The sequence below is a fragment of the Dicentrarchus labrax genome, unplaced genomic scaffold (assembly GCF_905237075.1).
Source record: "Dicentrarchus labrax unplaced genomic scaffold, dlabrax2021, whole genome shotgun sequence".
NCBI lineage: Eukaryota > Metazoa > Chordata > Actinopteri > Moronidae > Dicentrarchus > Dicentrarchus labrax.
This window is the reverse complement of record NW_026136875.1, coordinates 380,770-397,863: the sequence shown is the minus strand read 5'-3', so window position 1 is coordinate 397,863 and position 17,094 is coordinate 380,770.

Sequence of the window (17,094 nt, the reverse complement as noted above, 5' to 3'; positions counted from 1 at the left end):
CAGGCAGTTTTCCCTTGCCCTTGTCGCCAAGTGCTTGCTCATGGTGGTACTGTTGGGTCTCTGTAATTAATGTTAAAGAGTTCGGTCTAGACCTGCTCTATTTGAAAAGTGTCCTGAGATAACTTCTGTTATGAATTGGCGCTATACAAATAAAATTGAATTGAATTGAATTGAATAATGGCATCGTGAACACCAAAATTCACATCTTTTTTTTAAATTTTTCTCTTTCTGCCTTGTTAGACAATGCTTTTAAACACCAAAACTTCTTTTAAAACAAATTGACTTCAATACACAAAAAACAAAAAACACCACTTACTTTTTTTTTTTTTTTTTTAAACACACAACATGAAAACATCACATATTCAGTCCTTTGATTCACAAATCAAGCCTGACTGGTCTTTTGATCTGACGCTCAGATCTCCTCAAGACAGGTGACCCTGAGTGACAGTCACTTGTGCCCACATGCACACGTCCATCTGATTTCAGGTCTGGCACTGTTTCTGCATGTGACACTGAAGCAGTTCCATCTGCATCGTCACATTGTGTTTCTGTGAAAGTTTCTTTGGTTCTGAGAAGGTTGCGACGGTTCCTTCTGAGCACGTGACCTTCCTCAGTCCTTACTTCATATGACCTTGGTCCGACCTCCTGGAGAACAGTAGCTTTTCGATTCCATGCATCCTGGTCTTGGATATGCATATAAAATGATGCCAAATGGCATTCTCAGGAATCTGTACCTCCCAAAAGGCGTGTTGAATGTGCAGTATCTTGAGCTCTCATCATCCAACTTGATTTGCCAGAATCCCTGTGCCGCATCTAGCTTTGAGAAGTAGTTGGCACCAGCCATCTCACTTGCAATTTCCTCCCGTTTTGGTATCTGGTAGTGCTCACGTTTTATGTTTCGATTTAAATCTCCAGGGTCCATGCATATTCTCAGGTCTTTGTTTTTGTTCTTTTTGTCCACGCACACCATTGAGTTTACCCACTCAGTCGGTTCTTCCACTTTTGTGATGACCTCTAACTGGCACATTCTTTCCAGTTCCTTCTTAAGGCGGTCCCGAAGTGGAGCTGGAACTCTCCTTGGTGCATGGATCACTGGTGTGGCATCCTCTTTGAGTTTGATTTTGTATGTGTATGGAAGGCATCCTAGTCCTTTGAAAATGTCCTGAAAACAATGCATAATGGACTCAACTGTCCCTGTGTGCACACTTGCTGCTTCTGAGCAGTTGATGTGGTAGACTCTCCTCACCAGGTTCAATTTCTTTGAGGTGACCCCACCAAGCAGTGACTCCCGGCCCTTAGGTACAACAGAGAACAGTACGTTGTAGCTTTTGTTCTTTACTGTCACTTTCAGACTGCACTGACCTTCGCTTTCTGTCTTTTCCGTTGTAATCTTTCAGTGGCACTGTTTTCTTGATTATTTTAGGCTTTTCTTTCATGGCTTTAATTTCTGTCATGCTGATCAAGTTTGCTTGTGCGCCTGTGTCAATCCTTAGCGCTACTAAAGCTCCATTAATTGGCAAGGACACAATCCATGTATCTTCATTTTCTGAGTGCCTTTGACTTTCCTCTATGATATCATTTTTTGCACCTTCACATGACACCATGCCGACAAAGAAAGTCTCACTTAGGTCTGTTTCTTCAATTAGCCTCACTGACTTGGGCTTGTCCTTTGACAAACACTGTCTTGCAAAAAGATTTTTTCCATTGCAATTCGAACATTTTTTGCCATAGGCAGGGCACTGCCGGGGCTCATGTCTGCTACCACAACGTTTGCAGGAGAATGCTGCATCATCTTTGTTTTTCTTTTGTGGAGCATTCGTTTTTATCTTCTTATTCTTGACTACAGCTACTTTGGCACTATCATGTACAGCCATGGCACTTGCTTCATTAAATGTCTTTGCGTGCTGTTGGGCTAATTCACTTGCATGACACAGTCTCTCTGCTCTCTGATGCTAAGCTTCGTCAGCTTAGCATCTCTTAACAGCCTCTCTCTTATCCTCTTATCATGGATTGCATAAACAATTTGATCGCGGATCATAGAGTCTTTCAGATCTCCAAAATCACATGACTGCGCTTTTAGTTTCAAATCAGTCACAAAGCAATCAAAAGTTTTGTTGTGCTGTTGCATCCGTGACCGGAACACATACCTTTCATACACAATGTTTTTCTGTGGCGAGCAATATGCACGGAATTTTTCCAGTATGGTGTCGTACTTATCTTTGTCCTCATCTTCGGCGAACTCAAACGTATTAAAGACTTCAATGGCTTGGGGACCCGCTACTGTAAGTAGCAACGCAATCTTCCTGGCGTCAGGTTTAGTGTCCAGTCCTATGGCAGCCATATACAACTCGAACCGCTGCTTAAAAGACCGCCAGTTGCTGTCCACGTTACCCACCAGTTTCAGTCCCTCCAGCGGCTTCAGAGTATCCATTTCGAGTTAAACTGAAGCTTGACAGAAAACGGTTTACTCCTGGTACCATGTGTTGTTTGTGTCTTCAAGAATGAGACATGGTTTAATCCACAGTGAGCTTATGCTCAAACTTTTAATGTAAGCCCGAACATCATACATGTCATGCAGCCCCTAGCTTCTCTTGTTCTCCGCTTCCTCAACACCAACATCCTCGATCTCTATGAAACTCGATGGTTCCCTCTGTTGGTCACATTGGGTATTACATTCCATATCAACACACTAACTAACGTCGTAACTAGCTTCTTGTTGTGTCTCGTCAAGTTTGTTAAGTTTAGTCATGTTCATGTGTTTTCATAGTCTTTCCAGTTTTATTTTGTAGTCACCTTTTCCCTCACTGTTAAACCCTGACTTCCTCCCTTTGTGTGTTTTCCCGCCTTTGTAACTGTCTGCCCCACCCGATTGCTTTCACCTGTTTCCACTCTCACATGGTATAAATAGTCCTTGTCTCTCTTTTGTCTTTGTCAGTTCGTCTTGTTCTGTAAGTCAGTGAGTATTGTCAAGTGTTGTAATTCAGAGTCCAAGGACTCATTTCCGGTTCACTTCCTGCTCTGTGTACACTGTTTGGTGCTGTAGCTCTGTCAGTGAACGCTAAATATAAATTAGTTTTACTCGTTACAGCGGTTATTTACCCGCTTAACATTTAAACGTAGACTAGTTCTACCTAAACACTCGGAGTTTCTCCTTCTTTTAGCGACCTTTCACTACTTTCAAAGTTTTTTCATACACGCTAGTTTCATTAGCATTAGCAGTTAGCTATGGCTTCTCCCTCTCCCTCTCCTCTGTCCTGCTCAGTGTGTCAGATGTTCAGTTATTCCTCTGCCTCCTTTAATGATAATGGTACCTGTATTAAGTATAGTTTATTTACTGCGCTGGAGGCGAGGCTTAGTGAGTTAGAGGAACGGTACCGCACCACGGAGATATCTTTAGCCGCTATAGTTAGCCAGCCCCGGTAGCCGGTGCGGTCCGACCGAAGGTAGCTTCTGTTAGATCTGTAGTTCCCCCGGTAGTTCCCGAGCAGCCGGGAAGACAGGGAGGCTGGGTGACTGAGCGAAGGAAGACTAAAACGGCGAAGCCCACAGGTCACCACCAACCCATTCACGTTTCTAATACATTTTCCCCACTCTGCGACACCCGCTGAGGAACCAACTCTGGTTATTGGCAGCTCCATAGTCAGAAACGTGAAGTTAGCGAAGCCAGCGGCCATAGTTAAATGTATCCCTGGGGCCAGAGCGGGCGACATTGAATCAAATTTAAAACTGCTGGCTAAAGATAAACGTAAATACAGTAAGATTGTTATCCACGTTGGCGGTAATGACACCCGTTTACGCCAATCGGAGGTCACTAAGATTAATGTGGAGTCGGTGTGTAATTATGCTAAGACAATGTCGGACACCGTAGTTTTCTCTGGACCCCTGCCCAATGTGACCAGTGATGACATGTATAGCCGCATGTCGTCATTCCACCGCTGGCTGTCGAGGTGGTGTCCAGAAAACGATGTGGGCTTCATTGATAACTGGAAGCCTTTTTGGGGAAAACCTGGTCTGATTGGGAGAGACGGCATCCATCCCACTTTGGATGGAGCGGCTCTCTTATCTAGAAATATGGCGAAGTTTATTTCTAAAACCTGTCAGTCCAGAGTTAGGACCAGGAAGCAGAGCTGCTGTCTTACACAATTCTCTGCGCTTTCTTTAGAACAGTCACCCACCCAAAACCCCATAGAGACTGTGTCTGTCCCCCGACCACCTAAACTATTTAAAGAAATAAAAACAAGAGGAGTTAAACATAAAAATCTAATAAAAATTAAAACTAATTCCTCAGTAGCACAAAATAAGAGAATGAAATGTGGGCTGTTAAATATCAGGTCACTGTCCTCTAAAGCTGTTTTAGTGAATGAATTAATATCAGATTATGATATTGATTTACTTTGTCTTACTGAGACCTGGTTGTCCCACAAGGAGTATGTTAGCCTAAATGAATCCACCCCCCCCAGTCATATTAATACTCACATTCCTCGAGGCACAGGCCGAGGAGGTGGAGTGGCAGCCATATATTATTCGAGCGTTTTAATGGACCCTAGACCTAAACTCAATTATAATTCATTTGAAAGCCTTGTTCTTAGTCTTTCTCACCCAAACTGGAAAACACTGCAGCCAGTTCTATTTGTTATAGTGTACCATGCTCCTGGACTGTACTCTGATTTTATATCTGAATTCTCAGAGTTTCTATCAAGTTTAGTCCTTAAATCAGATAAAGTAATTATTGTAGGTGATTTTAATATTCATGTGGATGTTGACAATGACAGCCTTAGTAATGCATTTATATCATTAATAGACTCAATTGGCTTCTGTCAGAGTGTAAATAAACCAACTCATTGTTTTAATCACACTCTTGACCTTGTTTTATCATATGGCATTGATATTGAACATTTAAGTCTTCCCACATAATCCTTTCCTATCTGACCATTATTTAATAACTTTTGAATTCATACTATTAGATTATAAGCCATTAGGCAAAACTTCCTACAGCAGATGTCTATCTGACAGTGCTGTAACTAAATTTAAGGAGGGGATTCCTTCAGTGTTTAATTCAATGCCATGTCTGAATTTAACAGAGTCCTATAACGACTTTAGTCCCTCTGAAATTGATAATCTTGTCGATAGTGCTACAGGCTCACTACGATCAACATTAGACTCTATCGCTCCTATAAAAAGGAAATTATTAAAACATAGGAGACTAGCACCTTGGTATAACCACCAAACCCGCCAGTTAAAACAAATAGCTAGGAAATCTGAAAGGAAATGGCGCTCTTCCAAATTATCAGAATATCGCTCAAATTGGCAAGATAATCTTAAAATGTATAGAAAGGCCCTCCGTAATGCCAGAGGAGCCTATTACTCAGCACTAATAGAAGAAAATAAGAATAACCCTAGGTTCCTCTTCAGCACTGTAGCCAGGCTGACAGAGAGTCACCGCTCTATTGAGCCACATATCCCCATAAACTTAAGTAGCAATGACTTCATGAGCTTCTTCTATAATAAAATTATTACTATTAGAGAAAAAATGAATCACCAACTGCCATCAACAGTTATCAGTGGCTCTCCAAGTTCAGGGACTTCTGTCAATGTAAACTTAGATATATATTTAGACTGTTTTTCTGCTATTGATCTTCATCAGTTAACTTCAATCATTTCTTCATCGAAGCCATCAACCTGTCTATTAGACCCGATCCCAACTAGGCTGCTTAAAGAAGTTGTTCCCTTAATTGGCACTTCTTTACTGGATATGATTAATCTTTCTTTATTATCAGGATATGTACCACAGTCCTTTAAAGTAGCTGTAATTAAACCCCTTCTTAAAAAGTCCACTCTTGACCCAGGGGTTTTAGCCAACTATAGACCGATTTCTAACCTCCCCTTCCTCTCTAAGATTCTGGAGAAAGTAGTAGCCAAAGAGTTGTGTGAATTTCTACATAACAATAGTTTATTTGAGGATTTTCAGTCAGGATTTAGAGTTCATCATAGCACAGAGACAGCTCTGGTTAAAGTTAATAATGACCTTCTGACTGCTTCTGACAATGGACTTGTCTCTGTACTTGTATTATTAGATCTTAGTGCTGCATTTGACACCATTGACCATAATATTCTTTTGGAGAGACTTGAGCATCAAATTGGCATTAAAGGAACCGCACTAAACTGGTTTAAGTCATATTTATCAGATTGCTCGCACTTTGTACATGTTAACGATGAATCTTCAATAAATACTACAGTTAGTCATGGAGTTCCACAAGGTTCTGTACTTGGACCAATACTATTTACTTTATATATGCTCCCTTTAGGCAACATTATTAGGAATCACTCCATTAACTTTCACTGTTATGCAGATGATACGCAGTTATATCTATCAATCAAGCCCAATGAAATTAATCAATTATCTAAATTACAAACATGTCTTAAGGACATAAAATCCTGGATGACCTGCAATTTTCTGATGTTAAACTCAGAAAAAAACAAAATTCTTGTTCTTGGCCCCAAAAACCTTAGAGACTCACTGTCTAAAGATATAGCTACTCTAGATGGCATTAACTTGGCCTCTAGCACCACTGTCAGGAATCTTGGAGTTATCTTTGATCAGGATTTGTCATTTAACTCCCAAATAAAGCAGACCTCTAGGACTGCCTTCTTTCATTTACGTAATATTAGAAAAATTAGACACATCCTATCACAGACAGATGCAGAAAAACTAATCCATGCATTTGTTACTTCAAGGCTGGATTACTGCAACTCTTTATTATCAGGTTGCCCCAATAAGTCCATTAAAACACTCCAATTAATTCAGAACGCTGCAGCACGAGTACTGACAGGAACTAGAAAAAGAGATCACATCTCTCCTGTACTAGCTTCTCTGCATTGGCTCCCTGTAAATTTTAGAATAGAATTTAAAATCCTCCTCCTCACCTATAAAGCTCTTCATGTTCAGGCTCCTTCATATCTTAAAGAGCTCATAGTACCCTATTACCCCTCTAGAACACTACGTTCTCTGAATGCTGGGCTACTTGTGGTTCCTATAGTCTCTAAAAGTAGAACAGGAGCCAGAGCCTTCAGTTACCAAGCTCCTCTCTTGTGGAACCAGCTTCCAGTTGTGGTTCGGGAGGCAGACACCCTCACCACATTCAAGAGTAGGCTTAAGACATTCCTCTTTGATAAAGCTTATAGTTAGGGCTGGATCAGGTGAGTCCTGAACCATCCCTTAGTTATGCTGCTATAGGCCTAGACTATCGGGGGATTTCCCATGGATGCACTGAGCTCCTCCCTTCCTCCCTTCCTCTCTCTTTCTGCACTCATTCATGTCCCATTAATGCATGTTACTAACTTCACTTCTTCCCCGAAGTTCTTGTGCTTTCTCGTCTCGCAGGTTCTTGTCAATCCTGGTGGAGCCTCCTGCCATGGTCCTGCTAGATTGCCATTGCTAATACTGTTGTTGCTGTGCACCTGTCTGTCTCTACCTCTCTCTCTCTCTCTCTCTCTCTCTCTCTCACCCTTTCTCTCTCACCCCAACTGGTCGTGACAGACGACCACCCACCTAGAGCCGGAGGATCTGTCCTAGGTTTCTGCCTTTTAACAGGCAGTTTTTCCTTGCCCTTGTCGCCAAGTGCTTGCTCATGGTGGTACTGTTGGGTCTCTGTAATTAATGTTTTAAAGAGTTCGGTCTAGACCTGCTCTATTTAAAAAGTGTCCTGAGATAACTTCTGCTATGAATTGGCGCTTTACAAATAAAATTGAATTGAATTGAATTGAAAAAGTTATTCCATGTACCTATCAAAGTTAGACTTTTGTTTGCATTTTTTGAAACCCTCCTTGTGAGTGACTTTTGTTTGTATTTTTTAAAATCCTCCTAGAGAGCGCCTTTTGTTGTGTCAGAGGTCGTGACAGAACGAACTGACCAACTATGGACTCAGCCGACTCAAAGAAACTCCAAACCACCCTCTCAGCACAGGGCACAAAGATCCATATGCACGAGGCACAGCTGAGAACAGTCAGCCATGGCGTGAAGGAGATAACCGAGCGTCAGGAGGGTTTTCCAGCTTCCGTCACCTGCCAAATGAACCACCTCGCAGTGCAACTACGCCAAGTCCTCACTCACCTGGGGACGGCACAATCAGCGACACCACCTGTGGAGAATCCTGTGGTTGCACCAACCACTAACCAGACGGCTCCCATGTCTCTACGTTTGGCCTCCCCGGAGAAGTTTTCAGGGGACTCAGGTGACTGTAGAACTTTCTTAGTTCAGTGCGATCTGCACTTCAAACTCAACCCTGCAGCTTTTGTGTCAGACCAGGCTAAAGTGGCATTCATGGTGTCTCATTTACTGGCAGAGCTGCTGCTTGGGCCCTGCTGAATGGTCCAGGGACTCCAATATCTGCCAGTCACTCACTGTTTTTCGAGATGCCATGAGCAAGATATTTGATCACTCCTCACCTGCCAGAGAAGCCTTTCGGGCCCTCATGCAGATCAAGCAGCACCATCGCCAAGTCATTGATTATGACATAGAGTTCCGCACAGTAGCCGCAGATAGCGGGTGGAACACACCAGCTTTAATAGACGCTTTTATGAATGGACTCTCAGAACCCATCAAAGATCATTTAGCCCCTTTGGAGCTTACCCAGGATCTTGAGGCCATCATAGCCATGTCAATTTGTGTGGCCAACAGACTCAGAGAGAGGAGAAGAGAGCGACAATGGACAGCAATTTCTATGGCTATTCAACCTTCCACGACCTCTTCGTTCTCCAATTCGACAGGATCCGGGAAGACGGAGCCATCACAAAGGTCAGAGGAGCCGATGCAGCTGGGGAGAACAAAGATCTCTCCAGAGGAGAGACAACGGCGTCTGCAGGTGGGTTGCTGCTTCTGTTGTGTACAGCTGGGCCACCAACTGGCTGTCTGTCCAGGAAAAGGTCGAGTTAACCAGCCAAGAGGAGGGTGCTGGTGAGCTGGTATGTCTCTGCCTTTCCTCCTCGATCACTGACCCAGGTAAAACTCTCCATAAATGATCAGTCTCTAACTCAGGGGGCTTTAATTGACTCCGGGGCAGACGAGAGTCTCATGAACTGGACTCTAGCCCAACAGAACCAGATTAAGACTATTCCTCTGTCACATCCTGTTAATGCCAGTGCTTTGGATGGACGATTATTGTTTAAAGTTACACATTGCACCGAACCCATACAGGTAACATTAAACCACAACCAAACAGAAGTTATGCAATTTCATTTGATTCAGCACAGCATCCACTGATTTTGGGCTATCCGTGGCTTAAAAAACATAATACTCATATTGACTGGTGCTCCGGCAAAATTAAGGGGTGGGGAGAGGACTGTGAACACTCATGTAAAGTGAACTGTGTGGCTAACAATAACTTTTCAGAGGTTCTGAGGACGGAACTCAGCGTTGGTAATGACTCTGACTACCCCAACTTGTCAAAAGTACCTTTAAGTTATCAAGACTTAAAAGAAGCTTTCAATAAGACAAAAGCCATGTCACTTCCTCCCCATCGACCTTTCGCCTGTGCTATTGACCTGCTACCCGGCGCACCCATCCCCAAGGGGCGCCTCTACTCCATCTCTGGGCCAGAGAGAGCAGCCATGGACGAATACATCACCTCCTCACTAAAGGCTGGAATAATCCGTCCATCCTCCTCTCCAGCTGGTGTAGGTTTCTTTTTTGTGGGGAAGAAGGATGGTTCACTGCGGCCATGCATTGACTACAGTCCTTAAAACGACATAACAGCTAAGAACCGGTACCCTCTCCCATTAATCTCATCTGCTTTTGAACTGCTCCAAAAAGCCCAAATTTTCACTAAACTAGATCCTCGAAACACTTACCATCTCATCAGAATAAGGGAAGGAGATGGAATGGAAGGAGGGGAAGACGGGATTTAACACCCCAACTGGACATTATGAGTATTTGGTCATTCCTTTTGGACTATGCAATGCCCCTGCAGTGTTTCAGACATTGGTTAATGATGTGTTGCTGGAGTTTTTGAATGTCTTTGTGTTTGTGTAACTGGACGATATCTTGATTTTCTCCCCAGATATTGAGACTCATGCCATCCTTGTTCGACAAATCCTTCGAAAGCTGTTGGAAAATCAACTATACATCAAGGCTGAGAAATGTGAGTTCCATGCAACCACTGTCAGTTTCTTGGGCTACATCGTCTCAGCAAACCAGGTGCAAATGGACCCGGCTAAGGTCATTGCTGTGGACAGCTGGAAAAAGGTACAGCAATTCCTGGGGTTTGCCAACTTTTACAGAAAGTTTATATGTGACTTCAGTTCTGTAGCAGCACCCTTGCATGCACTCACCTCTTCCAAGGTACCTTTTCAATGGACCCCCCCCCCCCAGGCTGAAAAGGCTTTTCAAGCCCTCAAGGAAAGGTTTACCACAGCACAGGTACTCACAGTTCCTGACCCCCAACGGCAGTTTGTGGTGGAGGTTGATGCATCCAACGAGGGCATTGGGGCAGTGTTGTCCCAGAGGTCCGCCAAGGACAAAAGGATGCACCCCTGTGCCTATCTGTCACGTAAGTTGAGCCCTGCGGAAAGAAATTATGATGTAGGTGTGGTATATTAAGTAGCGATGATGTAAAGATGTGTTGAAGAGATTATAACACAATTAGATTATTCAAAATGTACAGTGGGTAAGCAAAGTATTCAGACCCCTTTAAATTTTTCACTCTTTGTTGCAACCATTTGCTAAAATCAAAAAAGTTCATTTTATTTCTCATTAATGTACACTCAGCACCCCATCTTTACAGAAAAAAACAGAAATGTAGAAATTTTTGCAAATTTATTAAAAAAGAAACTGAAATATCACATGGTCAGTATTCAGACCCTTTGCTGTGACACTCATATTTAACTCACATGGTGTCCATTTCTTCTGATCCTCCTTGAGATGGTTCTGCTCCTTCATTGGAGTCCAGCTGTGTTTAATTAAACTGATTGGACTTGATTAGGAAAGGCACACACCTGTCTATATAAGACCTTACAGCTCACAGTGCATGTCAGAGCAAATGAGAATCATGAGGTCGAAGGAACTGCCCAAGAAACTCAGAGACAGAATTGTGGCAAGGCACAGATCTGGCCAAGGTTACATAAGAATTTCTGCAGCACTCAAGGTTCCTAAGAGCACAGTGGCCTCCATACTCCTTAAATGGAAGAAGTTTGGGACAACCAGAACTCTTCCTAGACCTGGCCGTCCAGCCAAACTGAGCAATCGTGGGAGAAGAGCCTTGGTAAGAGAGGTAAAGAAGACCCCAAAGATCACTGTGTCTGAGCTCCAGAGATGCAGTAGGGAGATGGGAGAAAGTTCCACGAAGTCAACTATCACTGCAGCCCTCCACCAGTCGGGGCTTTATGGCAGAGTGGCCAGACGGAAGCCTCTCCTCAGTGCAAGACATATGAAAGCCTGCATAGAGTTTGCCAAAAAACACATGTAGGACTCCCAGACTATGAGAAATAAGATTCTCTGGTCTGATGAGACCAAGATTGAACTTTTTGGCGTTAATTCTAAGCGGTATGTGTGGAGAAAACCAGGCACTGCTCATCACCTGCCCAATGCAATCCCAACAGAGAAACATGGTGGTGGCAGCATCATGCTATGGGGGTGTTTTTCAGCTGCAGGGACAGGACGACTGGTTGCAATTGAAGGAAATGAATGAATGCGGCCAAGTACAGAGATATCCTGGAAGACAACCTCTTCCAGAGTGCTCAGGACCTCAGACTGGGCCGAAGGTTCACCTTCCAACAAGACAATGACCCTAAGCACACAGCTAAAATAACAAAGAAGTGGCTTCAAAACAACTCTGTGATCATTCTTGACTGGCCCAGCCAGAGCCCTGACCTAAACCCAATTGAGCATCTCTGGAGAGACCTGAAAATGGCTGTCCACCAACGTTCACCATCCAACCTGACAGAACTGGAGAAGATCTGCAAGGAAGAATGGCAGAGGATCCCCAAATCCAGGTGTGAAAAACTCGTTGCATCATTCCCAAGAAGACTCATGGCTGTAGTAGCTCAAAAGGGTGCTGTAGCACGCCGTGCTACAGACGGGGTTCCCCAGCACACAAAAACTCCCGGACCAGACTGTCGGTTCACGTAACTCTTTATTTGATGCACAAAGTGCAGCTGTTTCGCTGCTCGGCGGCTTCCGCTCAGAGTCCTGTCTTTCAGCGCGTGTGTGTCTCCCGGATCCAGCACACTACTGCCAAGATAAAAGGTAGAGTCATCAGACAATCATTGAGGTAATCAACTCACCTGGTGCCACTCTCCCAGGCCTTCCCCACACCTCTCCCTCCTGCAGCTGAGCGCAAACCACGCCCACCTCCACATACCCCCACCGCTCGATTTAGGCCGGGGCGCCATCCGGCCTAACCTACTCCCCCCTCCCCCCTCCCCATAGGAGTGGGAGAGAAAGTCGGCCACGGCCATCTGCGCCCCCAGTCTATGGACCACCCTGAATTTAAACGGCTGTAAGGCCAGATACCACCAAGTGATCCGGGCGTTGGCATCTTTCATGCGGTGGAGCCACTGGAGGGGGGCATGGTCCGAACAGAGGGTGAACGAGCACCCCAGCAGGTAATAACACAGAGCCTCGACCGCCCACCGGATCGCCAAGCACTCCTTCTCGATCGTGCTATACCGAGACTCCCTCTCCGACAGCTTCCGGCTGATGTATAACACCGGGCGGTCGACACCCTGCACCTGCTGGGACAGAACGGCCCCCAGCCCTCTGTTCGAAGCGTCAGTCTGCAGGATAAAGGGGAGAGAGAAGTTAGGTGTGTGAAGAAGAGGCTTCCCACAGAGGGTTTGTTTTACCTTCTCAAACGCCAGCTGACACTGCTCCGTCCACTGGACCGGATCTGAGGCACCCTTTCGGGTGAGGTCGGTCAGGGGGCTGGTCAAGTCTGCAAAGTGCGGAATGAACCGCCGGTAATAACCTGCCAGCCCCAGGAACCGCCTCACCTCCTTTTTGGTCTTGGGCCGTGGGTTGGCTGCAATTGCTGCTGTCTTGTCTACCTGAGGACGCACCTGCCCACTGCCCAAGTGGTACCCCAGATACCGTACCTCCCTCCGTCCAACTGCACACTTCTTCGGGTTGGCAGTGAGCCCCGCCTGCCTCAGTGACTCGAGCACCGCCGCCACACTCTGCACATGCTCCCGCCAGCTGTTACTATGGATGATAACGTCATCCAAGTAGGCGGCCGCATACGCAGAGTGCGGACGCAGGACCCGGTCCATGAGACGCTGGAAACTGGCTGGGGCGCCAAACAACCCGAAAGGAAGTGTGACAAATTGGTACAATCCATACGGAGTGGAGAAGGCCGTTTTTTCCTTAGACTCTGGAGACAAGGGAATCTGCCAATAGCCCTTGGTTAAATCCAGTGTCGTGAAAAAGCGAGCAGTGCCTAACCGATCCAGGAGTTCGTCGACCCGAGGCATCGGATAAGCATCAAACCGTGACACATCATTCATCTTGCGATAGTCCACACAGAACCGAATAGACCCATCCTTCTTAAGTACCAGAACAATGGGGCTACACCAGGCACTGTTGGACTCTTCTATTACCCCCATCTCCAGTATGGCCTTCAATTCCTTCTGAACCACCTTTCTTTTGTGTTCAGGTAACCGATAGGGCCGTGAACGCACTGTCACGCCCGGGTGAGTCTCAACGTGATGCTGTATGAGATTTGTGCGTCCTGGCAGGGGGGAGAACACATCAGCAAAACGCTGTTGCAACGCGGCAACGTCTGCTCTCTGGGACGGTGTGAGATGGTCATCACAATGGAGTGAGGCAGGATTGGTAGAATTTGGGACCTCAGGCCCCAACTCATCTCTCTCTTTCACCGTGGTCACCAGAGAAACAGGCTCCGCCTCTCTCCACGCTTTAAGGAGATTAAGATGGTAAATCTGTGCTGCACCTCCCCTGTCAGAACGCCCAACCTCATAATCGACATCACCCACTCGCCGTGTGACCACAAAGGGCCCTTGCCACTTGGCGAGTAATTTAGAGCTGGAAGAAGGGAGTAATACAAGTACTTTATCTCCCGGTGCAAATTGTCTGAGCCTAGTTCCTCTGTTGTACAGGCGCTGTTGACGCTCCTGGGCCCTGAGCAAATTCTCCCGTGACAACCGGCCCAATGTGTGGAGTTTTGCTCTCAGGTCCAGGACGTACTGAACCTCATTTTTACTTGGGCTCGGACCTTCCTCCCAGCTTTCTTTAACAAGGTCCAGAACCCCCCGTGGTGTCCTGCCAAACAGCAGTTCAAAGGGAGAAAATCCCGTTGAGGCCTGGGGCACCTCACGCACTGCAAACAACAGAGGATCTAGCCACCTATCCCAATTACGGCCGTCATCGTGCGCAAACCTACGGATCATGGACTTCAGGGTTTTGTTCAGACGCTCGACAAGGCCGTCGGTCTGAGGGTGGTACACACTAGTCCGAATTGACCTGATGCCCAATAACCCATAAAGTTCCCGGAGTGTACGTGACATAAACGAGGTGCCCTGGTCCGTTAGGATTTCTTTTGGGATCCCAACTCGGGAGATGACCTGGAACAGTGCCTGTGCCACACTCTTTGCAGAGATTGTGCGCAGAGGCACTGCTTCCGGATATCGAGTTGCATAATCCACTAGGACTAATACAAAACGATATCCTTGTGCGCTCCGGTGAAATGGCCCGATGAGGTCCATGCCAATACGCTCAAATGGAACCTCCATGAGTGGTAATGGGCGCAAAGGCGCTCTCGGGATGGCCGGTTGGTTAATCAACTGACATTCCGGGCAAGACGCACACCAGCGGCGTACATCTGCCCTAATGCCAGGCCAATAGAATCGGGCCATTATCCGGTTAAGTGTTTTCTCATACCCCATATGCCCCGCCATTGGGTTATAATGAGCCGCCTGGAAAACTGTTTCCCGGCGGCTTTCCGGCACCAACAACTGGGTGATTTCCTCTGCTGACTGAGTGTCACGACTCACTCTGTATAACCTGTCCCTAACCAATGCAAAATGCGGATATGTCTGCGCTGCGTCAGGGTGCACCAACTGACCATCAATTTTTATCACTTGGTCAAAGGCAAAGCGTAGAGTATTGTCGCGAGACTGCTCGAGTGGAAAATCTTCCGTGGAGCGCAACATGGGGACCTGTGGAGCCTCTGGCGGAGGCACCACAGATCCCCCCTCCCCCTCTGCAGCGTTGGACAACCTTGCGTCACCACTGAGCACAGCGCACATATCCCATGTCCCTACCGGCCGTGAACGCACCCCCGCACACTGCCCCACTAATCGATTAAACCCAGGCCAATCCGTGCCCAAAATCAGGGGGTGCGTCAGGCGGGAACTAACCGCAGCCTTAACAATATGCTTTTTACCCTTATATCTAATTTCCACGGGTACAACCAGGTATCTGTGAATATCCCCATGTACACATCTAATGTCCACCCACGATGCCTCTACCAAAGCCCCGGGTCGAACCAGGTGCTGATGAATTATAGACTGCGTGCAGCCCGAATCCACCATTGCCTGATGTATACCCCCTTGGATCCTTACCGGGACGCTGTATGTCCCTCCTGGACCGGGGGAGGGTGTTGGTGGGCCAGCAACCCGGATCACCTGTCCGACCTCCATGAGAGGGCACTCCCTGCGGAAATGCCCGGGCTGCCCGCACCGCCAACACTCCTGCCCTGACGCCTGAGGAACCCCCTGTGGGCCGAGAGCGGCACCCGTACCGACTGGACCCTGGGAAGGAGAGAGAGAAGAGGGTTGGTTACTGCGTGGCAGAGGGAGAGGCCGGGCAACAGTTTCCAGCCGGGATCTGCCCCAGCATCTCTCCCAGCAGTGTGACCAGCTGTGATGGCTGCTCCGTAGGCGGCTGCGGGACCGGCTGCGGAGGCGGCTGCTGTGGAGGCTGCTGCATGGGCGGTTGTGGATGGGACATTTCCGTGTGCTGCCCCGCGTTGGGCGCCAGTGTAGCACGCCGTGCTACAGACGGGGTTCCCCAGCACACAAAAACTCCCGGACCAGACTGTCGGTTCACGTAACTCTTTATTTGATGCACAAAGTGCAGCTGTATCGCTGCTCGGCGGCTTCCGCTCAGAGTCCTGTCTTTCGGCGCGTGTGTGTCTCCCGGATCCAGCACACTACTGCCAAGATAAAAGGTAGAGTCATCAGACAATCATTGGCAGGTGAGGTAATCAACTCACCTGGTGCCACTCTCCCAGGCCTTCCCCACACCTCTCCCTCCTGCAGCTGAGCGCAAACCACGCCCACCTCCACAGGTGCTTCTACTCAATAATGAGCAAAGGGTCTGAATACTTATGACCATGTGATATTTCAGTTTTTCTTTTTTAATAAATTTGCAAAAATTTATACATTTCTGTTTTTTTTGCTGTCAAGATGGGGTGCTGAGTGTACATTAATGAGAAATAAAATGAACTTTTTTGATTTTAGCAAATGGCTGCAATAAAACAAAGAGTGAAAAATGTAAAGGGGTCTGAATACTTTCCTACCCATCAATTCTCCTTCTAGCATTACTTCCTTATCTCCGTCTACATCAGTCATATTTAACAAAGGCATCTGAGTGTGTTCTCCAGGCATCACAACTCCAACCCATCTCAATATCATAGCCTTCGCAAAAGTCAACAGCAGTGTACAGAAACAAAACATCACACACAGTGATAAAAGAACCGCTAATAGAATCTGAACCAACACTGCTCCAAATGGTCCTAATTTATCCTGCAACCAAGCATTTGCAGACCCTCCAGCTCCTTCCGAATGACCAAACGCATCCCTTATATTCCTCAATGCATCTATAACACTAGTGATATTATCAGAACTATCGGGAATATAACAAGCATCCCCCGTCAAGTTCAAAGCCACACATAGGCCACCTTGTTTGGCTAAAATATAGTCAAGAGCCATGTCATGTTTCAACAACGTCAGTCTGTGACTTTTGAGTTTTTGACAAATATTCAAACCCTCATATAGTCTCATTCGCAAAACTCTGCAAAGTGTAGGTAATGTTATCAATGTGATCTGCCAAAAATGTCACACCATACCATGGGAATAATCCTA